The sequence below is a fragment of the Narcine bancroftii genome, unplaced genomic scaffold (genome assembly GCF_036971445.1).
Source record: "Narcine bancroftii isolate sNarBan1 unplaced genomic scaffold, sNarBan1.hap1 Scaffold_269, whole genome shotgun sequence".
Classification (NCBI taxonomy): Eukaryota; Metazoa; Chordata; class Chondrichthyes; order Torpediniformes; family Narcinidae; genus Narcine; species Narcine bancroftii.
Window position 1 is genome coordinate 380,890 of NW_027212004.1, and position 13,417 is coordinate 394,306.

Sequence of the window (13,417 nt, forward strand, 5' to 3'; positions counted from 1 at the left end):
CAATTGTGAGAAGGTTTTACAGTGATATACTATGAACTGTGTCAGATACTGTGACACCAGGTTCACATGAGAATAAGGTTTAATGGTGATGTACGGTATGTTGAGGTAGATAAAGTGATACCAGGTACACAATGGGGATAATGTTTAACGGTGATGTATGGTAGACTGAGGCAGATACAGTGACACCAGGTTCACAGTGGGGAGAAGGTTTAATGGTGATATACGGGAGACTGAGGCAGATACTCTGCCACCAGGTTCACAGCTGGAGAATGATCAACAATGATGTATGGTAGACTGAGACAGTTACTGTGACATTGGGTTCACAGAAGTGAGAAAGTTGAAAAGTAATGTCCGATAAACTGTGTCAGATACTGTGATACCAGGTTCACATGGGGAGAAGGTTTAACGGTGATCTACGGTATGTTGAAGTAGATAATGTGACACCAGGTGCATAGTGGGGATAAAGTTCAACGATGATGTACGGTAGACTGAGACAGTTACTGTGACGCTGGGTTCACAGCAGTGAAAAGGTTTAACAGTAATCTACGATAAACTGTGTCAGATACAGTGACACCCATTCACAGATGTGTAAAGGTTTAACGATGATGTATGGTAGACTGATAAGAGATAATGAGACAATGGGTTCACAACATTAACAAGGTTCAACAGTCATGTACGATAAACTGTGTGAGATACTGCGACACCAGGTTCAGAGTGGGGAGATGTTTTAACGGTAAAGTACAGTAGACTTTGGCATATACTGTGACACTGAGTTCAGGGCAGTAAGAAGGCTTAATGGTCATGTACATTAAACTGAGGGAGATACTTTAACACCAGGTTCACAGGAGGAAAAGGTTTAATGTTTATGAACGGTAGACTGAGGCAGAAAATGTGAGATGGATTCCACAGGAGTAAGAAGGTTTAACAGTGATTGACTTAAAACTGTGTCAGATACTGTGACATCATGTTCACATTGGGGAGAATGTTTAACAGTGATGTACGGTAAATTGAGATGGATACCGTGACACCGGGTGCACAGTGGGGAAGAGGTTTATCAGTGATATACGATAGACTGAGATCAATACTGTGACACCAAGTTCACAATAGTGAGAAGGTTTAACGGTGATGTACGGTAGACTGAGGCAGATACTGTGACACCAGGTTTACGGGGAGAATGTTTAATGGTGATATACTGTAAATTGAGATATATACCGTGACACCAGGTTCATAGTGGGGAGAAGGTTTAACGGTGATGGACTGTAGACCTAGGCAGATTCTATTACACCAGGTTCACAGGGGGGAGAAGGTTTAACGGTGATATACTGTAAATTCAGATATATACCGTGACACCAGGTTCACAGTGGGGAGAAGGTTTAACGGTGATGGACGGTAGACTGAGGCAGATTCTATTACACCAGGTTCACAGGGGGGAGAAAGTTTAACAGTGATGTACGATAGACTGAGGCAGAAACTTTGAGACAGGATTCACATTCGTGAGAAGGTTTAACATTGATGTACGATTAACAGTGTCAGATACTTTGACATCAGGTTCATATTGGGGAGAAGGTTTAACGGTGATGTACAGTAGAGAGAGGCAGATACTGTTACACCAGGCTCATTGATTTGTTCATTTATCGTAATTATAAACATTAACTTCCAAACATTCCATAAACTTCAATTCTAATCAGATTTTGTTCATTTAAATAGGTCACCACTAAAAGCCCAAATCGTTTGGTCTCTTAAGTAGACTGCACAAAATGAAATTCTTTACCTGGGTTTGGTTCAACAGCACTTCAGTCTGCTTCATTATTTTTTCAGCCCCTCGTTTTGTGCTTAATGCTTTGCCCACCCGATTCACCAAATGGGCATCCAACTCTGTCTTCTCAGCTTGACCCAACGTCTCCTCTGTAAACTTAAGCAAACCAAGGAGACCAAAGTTAAAATTTTCACATTGGCATTTTCAAACACAAAAATGACGCTGTGAGTTGCAATTTCACATCAAAATCCCACTTGCTAAACTTGCAAGCAACTGAATTGCATCCAACAGCTGGAAAATTGCAAGAGAACTGCTTGGTTAAAGCAAAAATTCCACCCAGTCACCCCATTAAAGGCCTCCAAGTTAACAACAGATAGCAACCTGAAAGTTAAATACAAAGATCTGTATCAGGAATATTAACAGGCTTTAAAAAAAAAATCATTTCCACTATTGAAAGAAAACTCCTCAGGGAACACCAGGCTCTTGTTGAACAATTCCTGTTGTATTCCTCAAAATGGTTTGAATCTTGATTTCAAGCAGAGTCATTTGGTGAGATTGTTGGTCCAGAACAAACCCTGCCCACACACTCCCTTAAATACCTGCAAAGTCGTGGCTCAGCTCTGCTCCATGCTAAAGCTATCAAGCTTTTCTGAAGAGATAACAGACTTCAGATGCTGGTACGTTGAATCACAAAAACATTAATTCTTCCCTGAACAACACACCTCTATCTGAAAACCAACAAGAACCTTCCCGTGTGGTAAATATCAACAAGACATAATATCATGTAACCGTACACGTCTTTGACTGTACTAGTTGGAGTACAGAAGGATAAGGGGGACCTCAGAGGCATTTAAAATGCTGGAAGGCCTGGACAGAGTACATATGGCAAAGATGTTTCCATTGGTAGGGGATTCTAGGACAGGAGAGCATAATTTCTGGATAAAAGGGTGTCAATTTAAAATAAATGTGGAAAAATTGATTTTGTCAATGGGTCGTGAAACCCATGTGAGGTCATTGGATGTATTTAAGGCAGAGATTAAGAGGTATTTGATATGTCAAAGAATTAAGGGTAACGGGGAGAGAGCTGGGCAGTGGGACTGAGTGGAAGAATGGTGGAACAGACTCAACGGGCCTACTTCTGCTCCTATATGTTGTGATCTATATCCTGCTGGAGACCTAGACAACCCTCCTCTTGCATTCCATTCTTAGAAAACAGTCTGCATTGTGGTTTTATGTCACATGAACCCATTTCCGATTGAATCCCATGTTACAAATAACCCAATGGAAATTCTGCATTGAGAGGACTGCAGCTTCCTCATTTTAAAAATTGTTATGGAGCAGCTCAAATGAGATTTCTTGCTTCTTTATTTGAAAGGGTTAAAATAGAATCAAATAAAATAGGAGAGGGAAAAGCAGAAGAATTTATGTACAACTGGGAATCAAAATTAATGGTTGGTGATAAAGATACACAATTGTTGAAACATTTGATTAATATATGGAATAAAATAAATGATGTAATTTGTGTAAGTGGATGTACATCTCCCAGAATTGCTTTGATTCAAAATCCTCATTTCTTTTTCAAAGGATCATCAATTTCTGGATAGCGGGTTTCGTAAGGGAATTATAAATGTTGAAGATTGTTATGAAAGGGGTCAATTAATGTCATTTGAGCAACTGAGAAATAAATATCGTATACTCATCGCAAGTTTTTTTGCTATTTCCAACTTAGAGCATATTTGAAGGATAAGTTAGGACCAACCATGTTGTACTGAAATAGAAATTCTTTATAAGAGGAATTGTTAAAAAAAAATATTTGATGATGTCATCTTTATTACAAGTAGGAACTTTTAAATGAGGAGTTCATAAGTTGAGACAAAGGTGGGAAATGGATCTGAATAATTTAATTGATTGGCAAATATGGGGACATCCGTATAAGGATCTCAATGCAAGACATAAATTAGTTCAGTATAATTGTTTTTACATCAGTCATGTCAGCAGATGTCAGCAAGGATTTTATCTGAAAGCTGCACCTCGAGTCAGGTGATTCAGGCTATTGGATTTGAAAAGCTCCTCAGGAAGCTGATTTCCAATAGAGATCACATGATCCAGGGGAGTTGCATTAATTCACTTCAACTCAGCAGTCTGGAACTATTGACCAGAGTTCCACACTGCAGCAGTGAGGAAGGAATTCACAACTAGTTTTTTTTCCACAGTTACTTCTTTCACCAGTGAAATTGAATAGAATAAAATCAGAATTATCAGATCAATGTTTTAGGTGTGGTGAAGATGTTGCAACTTTCTTGCATTCAACTTATCTTTGTCCTAATGCAAGATCTTTTTGGGGAGAATTACAACATTAATGGAACAAGTTATAGGAGATATTTTTACGCAGAATCTGACCTTATTTTTATTCGGAAATATTGAAGGAACAAGGTTCATCAGTGATGTACGATATACTGTGGCAGATACTGTAACACTGGGTTCACAGCAATGAGAAAGGTTAACAGTGATGTACAATAAACAACAGCAGATGCTGTGGCATCAAGTCAACAATGGGGAAAAGGTTTAATGGTGATGTACGATATAATATGGCAAATACAGTGTCACTGGATTAACAGTTGAGAGATAGATCAACGGTGATGTACGGTAGACTGAGCCAGATACTGTGATACCAGTTACACAGTGGGGAGAAAGTTTAACAGTGATATACAGTAGACAGAGGCAGGTACTGTGACACCGAGTTCACAGTAGTGAGAAGGTTTAAGAGTGATGTACAATAAACTGTGGCAGATACTGTGACAACAGGTTCACAGTGAGGAAGAAGTTTAACGATGATTCACGTCACACTGTTGCATATTCAGTGACACTGTGTTCACAGTGTGGAGAACGTTTAATGGTGATGTACGGTAGACTGGGACAGAAACTGTGACACTGGGTTCAGAGCAGTTAAAAGGTTTAACAGTGATGTATATACAGGATCACAGTGAGGTGTAGGTATAATGGGGATAGAAACATAGAAACATAGAAGATAGGAGCAGGAGTAGGTCATTCGACCCTTCGAGCCTGCTCCGCCATTCAACGAGATCATGGCTGATCTTAAAGTTCTGTACCCCGTCCCCGCTTTCTCTCCGTAACCTTTAATACCCTTATACTGAAGAAATATATCTAATTCCCTCTTAAATATATTTCATGAACCTGCCTCTACTGCCCTCTGTGGCAATGAATACCACAGATTCACCACCATCTGGGTAAAGAAATTCCTCCTCATCTCGGTCCTAAATGGTTTGCCTATTATCCTCAAACCATGGCCCCGGGTTCTGGATTTTCCCATCCTTGGAAACATCCCATCTGCATCCATTCTGTCCAGTCCTGCCAGAATTTTATATGTCTCTATGAGATCCCCTCTCAATCTTCTAAACTCCAGCGAGTACAATCTCAATTTGCTCAATCTTTCCTCATAAGTCATTCCTGCCATTCCAGGAATCAGCCTGGTGAATCGCCTCTGCACTCCCTCCATTGCAAGAACATCCTTCCTTAGATAAGGTGACCAAAACTGCACACATTACTCCAGGTGGGGTATCACCAAGGCCCTGTACAGCTGCAGTAAGGTATCCTTGTTCCTGTACTCAAACCCTCTTTATATGAAGGCCACATACCATTTGCCTTTTTAACCGCCTGCTGTACCTGCATGCTCGCCTTCAGAGACTGGTGTACAAGTACCCCTAGGTCTCTCTGCACATCCCCATCTCTTAATCTATTGCCATTCAAATAGTAATCTGTCCTCCGGTTTGTATTACCAAAGTGGATAACCTCACATTTATCCACATTATAGTGCATTTGCCATGTATCTGCCCAGTCCCTCAATTTATCCAAATCACACTGGAGCTTCCTGACCCCCTCTTCCGTGCACACAACCCCTCCTAGCTTAGTGTCATCTGCAAATTTGGAGATATTAAAACCAATCCCCTCATCCAGATCATTAATGTAAATTGTGAACAGCTGGGGTCCCAGTACAGATCCCTGTGGCACCCCACTGGTCACCGCCTGCCACTCAGAAAACAAGCCATTTATCCCAACTCTCTGTCTTCTACCTGCCAGCCAGTTCTCAATCCACATCAATACTTTGCCCCCAATCCCATGAGCCTTGATTTTGGAAGCCAGTCGTTTATGCGGGACCTTATTGAAGGCCTTTTGGAAGTCCAGGTACACCACATCCACTGGCTCTCCCCCATCTATTTTACCTGTCACCATCTCAAAGAATTCCAATAGATTTGTCAAACACGATTTACCTTTTGTAAATCCATGTTGACTCTGTCCGATCCCTTCTCTGCTAGTCATATGCTCCGCTATTACCTCCTTAATAATGGATTCCATAATTTTGCTCACTACTGAAGTAAGGCTCTACGGCCTATAATTCCCTGCTTTTTCTCTACCCCCCTTTTTAAATAGTGGGGTAACATTAGCTACCCTCCAATCCATGGGTACTGATCCTGAGTCTATTGAGTTCTGGAAAATAATTCTTAAAGCATCTGCTATCTGAATGGCCACTTCCTTAAGTACCCTAGGATGTAGATTTTCCGGCCCTTGGGATTTATCTGCCTTCAATCCCATCAATTTCCCCAAGACCATGTCCTTAGAGATACTGATTTCTTTCAGTTCCTCCCTTGCATTAGTCTCTATGTTTCCCAACATCCTTGGGAGGTTATTTGTATCCTCTCTTTTGAAAACAGAATGATTTCTAGAATTGATTATTTTTTAATTTCAGCACATTTGCAGGATAGGGTTACATCTGTGGATTATAAGGCAAGACTGGTTTCGGACCATTGATTATTATTATTAGAATATCAGAGTTGACAGGATGTTCAGAGAGCTCCAAGATGGAGATTCAATACTATGTTACTGCAAAAAACGGAATTTATTAGTTATTTAAAACAACAAATTGAGGTTTTTATTAGTAATAATACTAATTCTGTTTCTAGTCAATTTGTTTTATGGGATGCAATGAAAGCTTTTTTACGAGGTCAAATTATTAGTTATGCTTCTAAAGTAAAGAAAGAGAGAATTAAAGAGATTGAAGATTTAGAGAAAAAGATAACTGTTACTGAAAAAGAATTTCAAAAAAAATGCTACTGAAACGCAAAAGAATCAGTTAACTAATTTAAAATTTAAATATAATGAATTACAAACTTATCGGTTTGAATGTTTAATGAACCGAACTAAACATAAATTTTATGAATGGGGTGAGAAATCTTATAAAGTTTTGTCATGGCAGTTAAAAAAGGAACAATTATGTAGAATTATACCAGTAATTAGAAAGAAATCGGGTATTAATTTTAGTCAAAAGGAAATTAATGAGGAATTTTGTAATTTTTATTAAAAATTATGTACTTCAGAATGTAAAGATGTAACTGAGGATGCTATAGATTCTTTTTTGAAAAATATTAAATTGCCACAATTGAATCAAGAAGATAGACAGGAGTTAGATAAATCCTTTACAGAAAAGGAAATAGAAACGGCCATAAGAGATATGCCAAATGGAAAGGCACCTGGTGAAGATGGGTTTTCTATAGAGTTTAATAAAACTTTTTATGCTGATATATTTCCTATATATAAGGATGTTTCACAACAAATTTATGACACTTTTCGATTACCCAAGTCTTGTTCCAATGCAATAATTACAGTTATACCAAAAAAAGATAAAGTTCCTTTACAGGTTTCTTCTTAGTTTTGCCAGGGTGGGGTCCATACAGGAGCCTGATAACAGCAGGGAACCCGTGGAAGGGGATGGAGGGCATTCGATTGTGCACCAGCAGGACACTGCTGAGGGTACGGATTCCCTCGGGCTCTCGAGGGTAGAAGGCGCTGGTTATTCCAATGGTTTAGGTGAGGCAGGGTCCAAATTAGAGCTGGCGCAGGTCATCAAGGGTCGACATAACAGGTGCCTGGAACTGTCATGAGGATACTAAGGGCTGGTAGGGGTAGGTAAGGAGGGGGTAGTTGTGTTCCGACGAGGGATTGCTGAGTGAGAGGCCACATGGATGGGACTTTGAGACAAGGGGCCTCTGACTGTCCAGGGATGGGGCCTGTAATTAGACCCGCAGACATCCAGCACACAGCATCTTTGACCCACTACCATCAGGAAGGAGATATGGAGGAACAAAATCAGGCTGACAGGCAGGGAAATAATTTATTCCCACAGGCCGTGAGATTGACAAAGCAATGCGAGTTGAATGGGTCCGTGGAATGAAAAGGTTGAGAGGGATATGGACTGTTTGCAAGCAGCTTGGCCATCAGAAAAGATGGGCTAAAAGGACTGTTTCGGAGTTGTCTATCTGGACCAGTCTTTTGAATTGAATATTTAAAAAATTCATGACAGGCTGGACTATCATTTTAGATGGTGATTTTAGATTGACACATGCAGCCCGGAAACAGGCCTTTTCAGCCTATGAGCCACAACCACTCAATTACACCAATGACCTACAACCCCTGGTACATTTTAAATGGTGGAAGGACCAGGAGCAACTGGTGGAAATGCACGCAGACACAGGAAGAATGTAGAACTCCCCAGAGACAGTGTCAAATTTGAACCCGGCTTGCTGCCCCCTTAACAGCGTTGTTCTAACCGCGACGCTAACCTTGCCACACTCAATGATTCCCAGGATTCTTCCTCCTACTTTCCATGAGCTGTGATTGCTACCAAATCCAGGGCCCTTGTTTCCCTGAGGCTCTGACCCCTCCCCAGTGACTCTGTCCCCAATGCCTCTAATTGGCCGGATGATCATCACTCTCTTTCCTGGCTCTCACCCAAACTTTTTCACCCCAATTCCACCACCTACAACTCCCTTGTCATGTTCCACCCATTTACCCATAGGACCAAGTGTAACGAGGTGGGGGCAGGTCCAGGCTGTAGTCACATAGCTTGTCGAAGGACAAGTGAGAGCAGGAGTCCTGAGGCAAGAGGTGGAGAGCAGTGTGTACTGTGGCAGCCAGCTGTACAGGGGCACAGTCTCCAGGGTGTGGGGAGAGAGAGAGGACTCGCTCAGATGGGACAGATGTCCCAGTGCAAAGGTTTAGGGAACTCCCCAGCTCGGTGAAGGACTGGGATGCTGCCACTGGCAAGGAGATTGGACCTCTGCCCTCTCCATATCTCCACCGTCTTGGGGTCCTAGGAGTAGCACAGGTTCTAAGGCCTGTCGGTGGGGGAAGGGGAGGTGCAGGAACTGGGGTGAGGCAGTTCTGATGCGTGATCGATTTGAGATGGGCCAAGTGAGAGTATCGGTTCAGTGGGAGGACAGACATGATGGGGAATGGGCCTTTGGGACAGGCCCAGGGGAGGGCTGGGGCTTCAGGATGAGTCTTGTGGGGAGGCGGGGGCTTTGGGGACCAGCCAGTGAAGGACAATGGCTTTGGGAATGGACCTGGCGGGGGTCAGGGGCTTTGGGGGAGGGAAAAGTGGGGAATAGGGTTTGTGGGAGGACCTGTTGGACAAAAGAATTAGTGACAGACCGAGTTGGGAATGGTATTGTGGACGGACTCAGAGGGAGATTGGATTTTGTTTGGACCCGGTGGTGATGCGATTGGTAACGGATCCAATGGGGGATGGTATTGGGGACTGATCCGGCGGTGGACGGTATTGGGGTTGGACCCAGTGGGGGAAGAGATTAGGGATGGATGCAGCGGGGGAATGGATTGGGGATGGACTTGTCGGGTGACGGGATTTTGGATGGACCCAGCGAGGACAGGATTGGGGATGGACCCGGCAGGGAACGGTATTTGGGACAGATCCGGCAGGGGACGGTATTGGGGTTGGACCCAGTGCAGACGTGATTGTGGATGGTCCCGGCGAGGGATAATATTGAGGATCGACCTGGTGGAGAGTTTTGGAGATGGACCCGGTGGGGAATGGACCCGGCAGGGGACTGCATTGACTCCGTCTTCAATGCCTGACACAATCTTTACCGGATGATCACAGCCGGCTGATCACCGCTCTCTTTCCCAGGTTTCACCCAAACTTTCTTACCCCAATTCCATGACCTACAACCCCCTCGTCATGTCCCACCCACTTACCCACAGGGCCAAGGGTAATGAGGAGGGGGAAGCTCCTGGCTGTAGTCACACAGCTCATTGAAGGACAAGTGGGAGCAGGAGTCCTGGGACAAGAGTTGAAGGGCAGTGTGTACTGTAGCAGCCAACTGAATTGGGCCACATTCTCCAGGGTGGGGGGAGAGAGAGGCCTGGCTCAGATGGGTCAATTGACCCAGTGCCAAGGGTCAGGGGATTCCCCAATTTGGTGAAGGTATGGAATGCTGCCACCAGGAAGGAGATGGATCACTGCCCTCCCCACATCTCCACTGTCTGGGTGTCCCAGGAGCAGCTCTGATTCCAAGGCCTGTGGGTGGGGAAGGGGGAGGTTCAAGAACTGGGGTGGGGTAGTTGTGATGGGTGATCGATTGGAGAGGGTCCCAGTGAGGGAACCGGTCTGGTGGGAGGACAGACCTGATGGCGATGGGCCTTTGGTTGCAGATCAATTGGGGTGGGGGTGCGGGGACGGGCTGGGCATGTTGAGGGACAGTGGCTTGTTTAAGGTCTTGGTGGGAGACAGGAGCTCTGGGGACAGTCCAAGCAATGGGCGGAGCATTGGGGACAGGCCCAGTGGGGGACAGAGGCTTTGGGGACGGGACTGGTGGGGGATAGGGACTTTATTGACAGGATCGGGGGTGAACAGGGTTTTGGGGACGATCTCAGCAGGGGAGGGGTTTGGGGATGGGCCTGGTGGGAGATGGGGGCTTTGGGGATGGGCCTGGTGGGTGACAGGGGACAGTATTGAGGATGGACCCAGAGGACGGAGACCACCCCTGGATCTCCAGTTCACCATCGGGTCACTCATCTTGGCCCACGGACCTGCTTTGATCTGCGGGAACCTGAATTCGATGCAGTTGAGGTTCATCTCCCAGATATGCTCCTCGGCTGAGAAACCACCTTCACCTCTGGCTCGGGGTGGGGGCAGCAGGAGGGTGACAAGGGGAGGGGATACAGTGTATGCCTACCAGGTCAGGGACATAGGATGAGCCCAAGAACTGGGGTGGTGGTGAAGGCTGAAACCTTCGGGGCATTTAAGAGTCTCTGAGTCACATGGATGAAAGAAGAATGGAGGGTTATGAGGGAGGAAGGGGTTAGTTATTTTTATTTTGGTTGGAATACATCGGTCGGCACAACATCGAGGGCCGAAATGCTTGTACTGTGCTCTCGTGTTCTACGTTAAACCTGTCAGTCTTTCAGCAAGCGGAGATGTTGGGGAGGGAACGCTGCCAACTGGCACATTCCAGGCTGCAGGAGTACATGCTGAGGGATGGATGGAGGCTTGGCACAGCCAAAACGAAGGCACTATGGGGATGGATCATAACCCTCTCATTACCGGGCATTGAGAGGCTGAGACCAAGGGGAACTCCTCCAACAGCAGAGGGGAGCTGTAACCACACGGTATCAAAGTGGTGGCAATGAAGGTAAACAGAGACGTATGCAGCAATATGTAGTGAAGGGAATATCTGGATACAACAGGAGGAGGAGAAAAGACTTGGAACAGCCTTCCTCTTTGGAAATAATTTGTGAATAAAGTCAATTTCGCTGAGTGGTGGGGGGTGGGTGGTGGTAGTGGGATGAGAAAAGCCCTACTCAGTCAACTTTACTTCATGAGATACTTTCTCCGATCCAGGAAATCTCTTCTGCACCCACTCCAAAGTACAACCTCAAATTTATTACCCTTGGATAGCACAAGTACGACCTGATAAAACAGAGTTCTTGGGGTAAACACACGCAAACACAAAACCAAGCCCTCACACAACAGACAAATAATACATGTGGAGCATGTCCAGAAAAATAACTCACTATTGTTGAATATATAGCAGAGTGGAGGAGTATTTGTATGAGCAGCTCATCAATTGTTCCACGTTCTCCCTGTTTGGAGGAAGCAGCTGTTCCTGGGCCTCGTGGTACCGGCTCTAAAATTCCTGGATCTCTTTCCCAACAGGAATAGCTGGATGATGCTGTTGGCCGGGTGAAGGGGTCCTCGATGATTTTGTCAATGATCGTAGTGGATCACATTGATATTTGGGGTGGTGGGGGGGTGGGCGGCAGGAGGGTGTCCCCAGTGTTGCTCTAGGCCTCTTTAGGTCCAGTGGAATGTCTTCTGATCATTTAAAAAAAATATTTGTAAATCCACAAAGAATTCACACAATTAATAATAATACAAATCAAATATAAATACATGTTAAAAGAAAGAATAAAGAAATCCCCCCCCCCATAAACCACCCCATCCCCCCTCTATCCCCATGCCAAAAGAAAAAAGAAGAAAAATGAGGACAAGGGACCCCCCAAACAGGAGCGCCGATTACTTTAATGTTCCTTTTCATAAACTGAGGCCTTAAGGAGAAAGGGAATGTCAAAGTTTCATTTAAATATTCACACCCACCCTTTGTAAATATGGGCTCCATATTCTTCCACAATATATGGTTGTTGCGGCTCACTAACCGGGATGCAAACCAGTACACAAGATGGCTGACGAACGCAGTGACTGAGCAGATCCCACGAGAACCAACAACCTTCGTCCCAGGTGACATCCTGCACGGCGGGAAGCAATGAGCATTGGTGGGAACACCCACCAATCCGAGGCTGGCTCTGCCGTCTCAAAAGACCTGTCCTCAGCAGTGGGAGAGTATATAAGCAGAGCTGCCAGTTCAACAAACCAGTCTTTGACTTCGACTTCTTGGGTGTGTATCGTTCATTCCACACTTCACGGTAAGTGTGCTGGATATTGTTGCGAAGCAAGAGACTTTAACCATCGACCACCTCAAGCCAGCAAATTGGTCTCCACTCAGCCCCCATGACGCAGATATAGGCGATCAAAAGCAGCGAACAGCGCTCCAATCACTGGTTCTGGGGAGGTGGGGGATCATGCTAACTGGGATCCCCCCTGTGCACAAGATGACTGACGAACCTGATGACCACGCAGAGTCAACAGGGACCAACAACTTTCGACCCAGGGGACAACCCGCACAACAGTAATCAACAAGGACAGGAATACTGACTAATTGGAGGCCGGCGCTGATATGACATAATTCCAGTCGACAGCAGCAGGGAGAGAATAGAAGTAGAGCTGCCAGTGTAATAAAGGAGTCTTTAACTTTGATTTCTTGAGTGTGTGTCCTTCTTTCCACCCTTCACAGTAGCGCGCACACTCCAATTTCACATCGAATGGTCTTGCTCATCTTACATCGGGAGTCATGTGTCCAGTTTCCTTATCTGAAGAATGAGAAGTGCACAAAAATTATCAGATTTGTTTCTGGGATGTTTTAACCGGGTGATAGGAGGAACGTTTGAATATGGATCTCTTTCTCATTGGAAAAAAAGAAGATGGCCTTACAACATTATGAGGGGACACAGCAGCACGGATCGAGAGAGGATAATGCAAAGGAGCTGAACACCACGTGTCACAATTTCCCAATAACTGATCAGCTGCTTGGACTTTAAGAAATGTCTTTAATGAAAATGTAATATCCTTGGAATTCTCTACCCTGTTGAAGGTTCATTTAAAATTGGGATCCATGGACATGTGATGAGTTTACTGTCATACACATTCGTAGAGGGATCAGATGCATCGAACTG

General features: G+C 44.5%; 1 long non-coding RNA gene across 1 annotated transcript; it reads right to left on the bottom strand.

Moving 5' to 3' along the window:
• Positions 1-1,784: 1,784 nt before the first annotated feature.
• Positions 1,785-13,210, bottom strand: LOC138750794 (uncharacterized). Its single transcript, XR_011349509.1, has 3 exons — positions 12,225-13,210; positions 11,642-11,942; positions 1,785-1,912 (listed from the first exon to the last, which is right to left on the bottom strand). It is a non-coding gene; the product is annotated as an uncharacterized lncRNA (long non-coding RNA).
• Between the last annotated feature and the right edge of the window lie 207 nt (positions 13,211-13,417).